The sequence below is a fragment of the Berghia stephanieae genome, chromosome 13 (assembly GCF_034508935.2).
Source record: "Berghia stephanieae isolate SIO BIC M18660-M18661 chromosome 13, UCSD_Bste_1.3, whole genome shotgun sequence".
Taxonomy (NCBI): Eukaryota; Metazoa; Mollusca; class Gastropoda; order Nudibranchia; family Aeolidiidae; genus Berghia; species Berghia stephanieae.
In genome coordinates, this window is record NC_088372.1 from 7,306,150 (window position 1) to 7,315,240 (window position 9,091).

Consider the following 9,091-nt stretch of genomic DNA (forward strand, 5'->3'; position numbering starts at 1 on the left):
AGAAGCTCATAACATTGCCATCCGGAAGTATAACGGACCAACACACAAAACTGTGTGTATCCATGAACGTTTATAGTCGGGTATTACTATAGATAGTATGCAGATGACGTCACTCAGGCCTTTGTTATTGTTTTTGCCATCCGCGTTTGTGAGTTGTTCTCACTAAACTGTATTAACCAGACTATAAAAGTTCATGGTTACACAGAGTTTGTGTGTTGGTCCGTTATACTTCCGGATGGCAATGTTGTGAACTTCTTAGCCAAGTGCATACTATCTATAGACACTTAGATAACCACGCCTCTCGGACAGTCATCATCATGTAAACAATGGCAGTGATTGGTAAACATACCAAATTACACAGGTTTTACTACCGATGGTATGTGTTGAAGTAAAATACCCACTGTTCTACCGCTTGATGAATAAAACCAACACATAAATCTGTATGCAAACTTAAACGTTTATATATGATCGAGAAAATCTCTCTCGTGCAGCTATGTGGTCTAGTGGTTGGACACTCGCTTTCGGATCGGAAGGTCCTTGGTTCGAGCATCGCGCTCGGCGCATAGTTGAGTCCTTGGAAAAGGCTCTCTACTCACATTCTCTCACCATACTCAGGTGTAAAATGAGTACCTGGCCGTTAACAGCGTTGTCTTTGTCCGAAAAATTGTAATATCGCCTAACAGGCGTCATGTTAAATGTTGCCGTTGACCAGGGACCCCTTGTAATGCGCTTTGAGCACATTTAGTGGATATTGCGCTATATAAAGCTCACTTCTAATGTGATAACTAGTCGCCTATTTGGTGGTTTGAAATTAATAACAATGATCAGAGAAAGATCGAACTCATTCATTTCATTGTTTATATACAAACAACTATGTTTGTCCGAGCACGTGTGAAGGTGTGTCACAAATTCCATGTTCTGATTGGTCAAAAATCTACTGTGTAATAGGACACGTGCTTATACAGCTAAAATGTTTATAGTTACACACACCTTTGTCTTCTTCTTCTTCTTCGTTCCTCTGATGGACATCTATGGCTGCAGTCCGATATCTGCTATGAAGTCTGTGGTCCGCTTTAGGTCCTCAGCCTCAACAAAGAGCTTTGTGTTGAGTGTTGTAGGGGTGACCCAGTGGTTCGACACTTTTGTTTATTGCTACGATTGATGCGGATGGCACATCTGGTGAATATTTTACTAAAACGAATGAAATTAACAGAACGAATGAAGTTGACGTCACTCAGCTCATTGTTTAGACCGCCAGTCTGGTGATTAGTTCAAATTATAAAATATTAATCAGACTATATATAGATAGAATGCGCTTGGCCAAGGAGTTCACAACATTGCCATCCGGAAGTATAACTGGCCAACACACAAACTCTGTGTAACCAAGAACTTTTATAGTCTGGTTAATACAGTTTAGTGAGAACAACTCACAAACGCGGATGGCAAAAACAATAACAAAGGCCTGAGTGACGTCATCTTCGAACTATCTATTTCATGAAGTTGACGTTACTCCAAGGAATTTACCCAATGGAAACCGTACGGTGCTCTTATTGGCTAACCAACCAGCGGCCTCGATGAGAAAAATATCCGCCATTTTGATGTTGGCTGGGAATCGCGTTACTATAGTAAACAAGCGCTGATCGGCCGTTCATGAAAACAAGTTGCTGCTCGCTCGTTTAACTGAAAATTATTCAAAACGATCTCTCTAAAATGATATAAATGTGACTTCTTAAGGTTTTCTTCACGGTCAAAACCACACAACATTCTATTAATGATTACGTCCGAGGCAAAAAGGAATATTGACAGGTCGACCGAGAGTTGAACTCGTGAGACGACAAACATCAATGCGAAGTGTAGCGAGAGTCAAGCTATTGTTTGTCTTGTCCTATTCTATATAGAGAAAAGGATAAATAGTATAGCCTCGTGCGTGAGTGGTTGCGTGTCATAGTCTTGTTTTTAAATTGTTTCTGTTGTTTATGTGTGTAGTGATGACTCTCTCACACTCAATTTCAATGCCGAAAGAGGAATTCCCGTACACAAGAAAGGGGAATTGGGGTGGTATTTGGCATACATATTGTATAGTATCTAGTTCTAAATAGATAACTGATTAGAATTATATTATGATATATAAACACAATGCCAAATACAATTCCGAAGTTTCCTTATTTCAAATAAAGTAAAGCTCCAAAACCTAATGGTAGTGATTGTAGTACTGAGTGTTAGTGAGGTGATGTGGTGTTGGTGGTGGTTGTAGTTGTAGTAGTAATAGTGATGCTGATGTGGTGGTGGTGATGATTGTAGTTGTAGTAGTAGTGGTAGTGATGATGATGTGGTGGTGGTTGTAGTAGTAGTGGTAATGGTAATGATATGGTGGTGGTGGTGGTTGTAGTAGTAGTGGTCGTGATGATGATGTGGTGGTGGTGTTTGTAGTAGTAGTGGTAATGATGCGGCTATGTGGTCTGGTAGTATGACACTCGCTTCCGGATCGGAAGGTCCTGGGTTCGAGCCTCGCGCTCGGCGCATAGTTGAGTCCTTGGAAAAGGCTCTTTACTCACATTCTCTCACCGTACTCAGGTGTAAAATGAGTACCTGGCCGTTAACAGAGTTGTCTTTGTCCGAAAAATTGTAATATCGCCTAACAGGCGTCATGTCCCGTCCTACATGTTAAATGTTGACCAGGGACCCCTTGTAAAGCGCTTTGAGCACATTTAGTAGATATTGCACTATATAAAGCTCAATTAAAAAAATATATATTTCAATGATGATGATATGGTGGTGGTGGTTGCAGTAGTAGTAGTGGTAGTGATGATAATGTGGTGGTGGTTGTAGTTGTAGTAGTAGTGATAGTGATGATGTGGTGGTGGTTGTAGTAGTAGTGGTAGTGATGATGATGTGGTTGTGGTGGTTGTAGTAGTAGTTGTAATGGTGATGATATGGTGGTAGTGGTGGTTGCAGTAGTAGTGGTAGTGATGACGATGTGGTTGTGGTGGTTGTAGAAGTAGTGGTAATGGTAATGATATGGTGGTAGTGGTGGTTGTAGTAGTAGTGGTAATGGTAATTATATGGTGGTGGTTGTAGTAGTAGTGGTCGTGATGACGATGTGGTTGTGGTGGTTGTAGTAGTAGTGGTAGTGATGCTATTGTGGTGGTGGTTGTAGTAGTTGAGGTAGTGATGTGGTGGTGGTTGTAGTAGTAGTGGTGGTGGTGGTTGTGGTAGTAGTGGTAATGATGATGATATGGTGGTGGTGGTTGCAGTAGTAGTGGTAGTGATGACGATGTGGTTGTGGTGATTGTAGTAGTGGTAGTGATGATGATGTGCTGGTGGTGGTGTAGTAGTAGTGGTAGTGATAATGATGTGGGGCTGGTGGTTGTAGTAATAGTGTTAGTGATGATATTGTGGTGGTGGTTGTAGTAGTAGATGATGTGGTGGTTGGAAAACACATTACAGGTTATTATAATACATGATTACACACATTCTCTAACTTCATTTTTTGACAGCTTCGTTGTGCCATAAATATACGCAACAGTTCTGAAACATTTTATTGTGGATTTTGATATTGTTTGTTGTTTTTCTTGTGTCGTTATGTTGACATAGATACCGAATGAATGGTAATTACTACATTCTCAGCCAACAACAAAATGGCGCTGAATGCTTTCATTGGTGGACACTTTTTAGGCTTCGTACGTATTCTCATTCGTTTAATTCTATGCGTTACTCGGATCTTTTTTATTGTTTTTTTTATTTTATTTTTTTTTTTTTTTGCCATCCACGTTTGTGAGTAATTCTCATTTACTGTATTATCCAGACAAAAAAGTTAACGGTTACACAGAGTTTTGTTATGTGTGGTGGTCCGTTATATACTTCTGGATGGCAATGTTGTAAGCTTCTTAGCCAAGCGCATACTATCTATAAACATTAAAGATTACACATAGTTTTGTGTCCCTGTAGGATTCATCTGGCCGGCAGATCTGATCAGTATTTTACTTAAAGACTTTAATAATAATAATAATAATAATAATAATAATAATAATAATAATAATAATAATAATAATAATAATAATAATGATAATGAAGATGATGATGATAATGATGATAATAATGATAATGATGATGATGATAATAATAATAATAATAATAATAATAATAAATGATAATAATAATAATAATAATAATAATCATAATAATAATAATAATAATCATAATAATAATAATAACAATAATAATAATAATAATAATAATAATAATAATAATAATAATAATAATAATAATAATAATAATAATAATAATAATAATAATCATAATAATAATAAAAGGGGGTCCCCATTGCTCAGTTGGTAGAGCACTCGCTTCACAATCAAAGGGACCGAGATCAATCCTGGCTGTAGTAATTTTTTACTGACCCTACTGTCCACCCACCACTGATTGGGTAGCTGTCTCTTAGATCTGGAGGAAAGTACCTACTTTGCGATAGACTACTGCCCTATCCAAAGGTTAGTAAGCAATTGTTATTGTCCGTTTTACGCTATAGAAACCGGGATAAACTCCGGCTCCATGGGCCTAATGGCTCTGAAAAACAATTTTTTTAAATTCTAATAATAATAATAATAATAATATAATAATAATAATAATAATAATAATAATAATAATAATAATAATAATAATAATAATGATAATAATAATAATAATAATAATAATAATAATAATAATAATAATAATAATAATAATAATAATAATAATAATAATAATAATAATAATAATAATAATAATAATAAAATGCTCTGTACATAACATGTAGATAAGTTACACTCAAATTTACTAACGCATGAATATCACAAGCACATCCGTGCACAATCAACGACACGAGCACCACTTCCCCTCAGACACACAACATACAAACACACACACACACACACACACACACATACACACACACACACACACACACGGCCACCTGTAATAAAGTACGGAAGTGGTTATTCAGTATCAGATACTGAATAGTGCTTTGCCACTATTCAGTATCCATAAGGAACTCTTTTTTATAGAGAGAGTGAAAAGTGCGACAATCTCGGTTGAACTGCTGACCTACTTCCAGATTGAACACGTGCAGTAACTGACAGCCCGATTCAAAGTTGTAAAAATATTTTGATCGAAATTTTTTAATTTCTGCTATCGTGCAATTAACATAGTTCAAAATATCAAAATAAGAGAACTATCAAAATAAGAGAGGCAGTCAAATACATTTTTTAATGTCTGAATAGACATGATTAAATGTCTCTAAAAGTTCAGTGACACCATGGCATGGTGGATATAAGCTGTTTGACTCTGAGCTTTAGGTTCGAGTGTTCAAATCCCGGTAAGGGTAACTTTTTTTTTTTTTTTTTTTTTTTTTTCCCCAATAATTTTTTTTAAATTCCTTCTGTCTATTTATATTTTTTAAACTTTTGTTTTAATAATTTTATTTGCTTGAAATATACTTTAATGTTGATAATATACTATTGTTCTTTTATTATTCTTATTATTATTATTATTATTATTATTATTATTATTATTATTATTATTATTATTATTATTATTATTACTTACTTACTTACTTACTTACTATTTTTATTATCGTTGTTGTTGTAATCGTCATCATCGTCATTATTATGATTATGGTTATGATTTTTTTTTAAATCAAGTAGTTGGAGTAATTTAATCAGTTATCGATTTATTACGAATATCTTTTATGTGTTATCATCGCGTTGTTGTTTTTCATTATTGTGCTCTTCTATTGTTTATTACTTTTTAAAATCTTGCTTTTTTCTGTTGTTGTTCTCCTTGTTGTTGTTGTTTGTTTGTTTGTTTTGTCATCTAAGACAAACCCGATTCATTATAAATTCATTTTTAATTGAGCGATCGATGTACTTCCGAGAATTACTTGCCGTATTATATTGAAATTTACATGACAACAATAATAATAATAATAATAATAATAATAATAATAATAATAATAATAATAATAATAATAATAATAATAATAATAATAATAATAATAACAATAATGATAATGATAATGATAATAATAATAATAATAATAATAATAATAATAATAATAATAATAATAATAATAATAATAATAATAATAATAATAATAATAATTTAAATAGATACTGAATATTAGACTACAATTGACATCTATTTACTGAATACACGTGGTATTTTTATGGATGTTTCTTTTTTTACGAAACCTGCCAAAACACGCCGAAACCCGACAAAGTTATGGGAAGTAGGCAGCAGTGGGGAGTGAACCTGGGACTCAGGGAAGTGTACACCATTGGGGAGTGAACCTGGGACTGGGTTTCGTTTTAAAAAAAAAGCAATTACTTTTTTACGAAACCCGCCAATATCCGACAAAGTTATGGAAAGAAAGTAACCGTGGGGGAGTGAACCCGAGACTATGGTTTTTCGGCGGGTTTTGGCGGGTTTCGTAAAAAAGTAATTGCTTCATTCTCGTCTGGTACCCAACTCCCATAGTTCGGCTTCATTTCCCACTGGTATCCATCTTCCATAGTCCCAGGTTCATTTCCACTGATTTCCTGTTTTCACAGTCCCAGGTTCACTCCCAACCGGTGTGCACTTCCCTGAGTCCCGGTTCATTGCCCAATGGTGCCCACTTCCCATAACTTTTGACAATTTCGGTAGGTTTCGAAATAAAAGTACATTCTGAGCTCACTGTCCACTGGTATCAGCCTCTCGCAGTCCCGGGTTCAATCCTCATCGGTGTCCAAATCCCAGATTCACTCCCCACTGCTGCCTGCTTCCCATAACTTTGTCGGCTTTTGGCGGGTTTCGTAAAAAAGTAATTCCCCTCCCCCTTGGTATTGCTTTTTCACAAAATCCAGAGTCCCAGGTTCAATTCCCACAAGTGTACACTTCCCTGATTCTCAGGATCACTCCCACTGTTGCCTACTTCAATAACTTTGTCGGATATTGCCAGGTTTAGTCGGGTTTTGTAAAAAAGTAATTGCTTTTATGTGAAACTCGCTGAAACCCGCCGAAAACCAGAGTCTCAGGTTCACTCCCCACTGGTGTACACTTCCCTGAGTCTCAGGTTCACTCCCCACTGTTGCCGACTTCCCATAACTTTCTCGGATATTGCCAGGTTTTCGTCGGGTTTCGTAAAAAAGTAATTGCTTTTATGTGAAACTCGCTGAAATCCACCGAAAACCAGAGTCTCAGGTTCACTCCCCACTGGTGTACACTTCCATGAATCTCAGGTTCACTCCCCACTGTTGTCTACTTCCAACAACTTTGTCGGATATTGCCGGGTTTCGTAAAAAAGCAATTGCTTTTATATGAAACTCGCTGAATCCCGACGAAAACCAGAGTCTCAGGTTCACTCCGCACTGGTGTATATTTCCATGAATCTCAGGTTCACCCCCCACTGTTGCCTACTTCAATAACTTTGTCGGATATTGCCAGGTTTCGTTGGGTTTCGTAAAAAAGCAATTGCTTTTATGTGAAACTCGCTGAAATCCGCAGAAAACAAGAGTCTCAGGTTCACTGCCCTGTGGTGTACACTTCCATGAATCTCAGGTTCACTCCCCATTGTTGCCTACTTTCAAAATCTGTCGGATATTGCCGGGTTTCGTAAAAAAATAATTGCTTTTATGTGAAACTCGCTGAAATCTGTCGAAAACCATAGTCTCAGGTTCACTCCCCACTGGTGTACACTTCCCTTAGTCTCAGGTTCACTCCCCATTATTTGCCTACTTTCCATAACTTTGCCCGATTTTGTTGGGAGATGGAGCATTTCGTAAACAAAAAGTAATTGCTTTTTTTTTTTTCAAAACCCGCCGAAACCCAGTCACAGGTTCACTCCCCACTGGTGTACACTTCCCCGAATCTCAGGTTCACTCCCCACTGTTGCCTACTACCCATAACTTTCTCGGATATTGCCAGGTTTTGTCGGGTTTCGTAAAAAAGCAATTGCTTCTTTATGAAACTAGCTGAATCCCGCCGAAAACCATAGTCTCAGGTTCACTCCCCACTGGTGTACACTTCACTGAGTCTCAGGTTCACTCCCCACGCTTTGCCTACTTTCCACAATTTTGCCGCATATTGTCGGGTTTCGTAAAAAAGTAATCTCCCCCCCCCCCCCCTATTTTGTTATTGCTTTTTTACAAAACCCAGAGTCCCAGGTTCACTCCCCACTGGTGTACACTTCCCTGAATCTCAGGTTCATCCCCTCCTCCCCCCCCCCCCCCCCCCCCCCCCTACACACACACGCACAAACACACACGCTGCTGCCTACTTCCCATAACTTTGTCGGATATTGCCAGGTGTCGTCGGGTTTCGTAAAAAAGTAATTGCTTTCTATTACGAAACCCGCCGAAACCCAGTCCCAGGTTCACTCCCCACTGGTGTACACTTCTCTGAGTCCCATATTCACTCCCACAGCTGCACTCTTCTTCAGGTTTCGGAAAAAAAAAACACCGTATTATAGTGCAAAACCACTATTCAGTGTCAGATACTGAATAGTGCAAAACCACTATGTGATATTTTGTAAATTTACATATTTGTTTGTGTTTTTGTTTACTGTCCCCTGACGAAGGCCAAGGGCCGAAACGTTGTTTGTTTTGTGTTGTTCCCTTATATATGAGTCACATCTACTCACTTTATTTTTTATCTCCATTTTATTGGCTCATTTAGGCACCTCTAGCTTTGAGCATTAATATGCATTTGAATATCTACTAAACGTGCTCAATGCACTTTAGAATGAGTCACAAGCCAATGGCAACATTTAACATGTAGGTGGAGACAAGTCGCCTGGTAGGCGATTTTATATTTATATATATATTTGAGCACTATTATTTTATAGTTCTTGTTTTTATAATTTATATATATATATATATATATATTATATATATATATATATATATATATATATATATATATATATATATATGCACTCTCACACACACGCATACACACACACACACACACACACACATCAGGTGGCTCTGAAAATCTGTCCCTTTTGTCTATTCTGTTAAGGCCACATTGCTGCAATTTTTACATGTTTCCTACCAATATAAAACAGGAAATAACA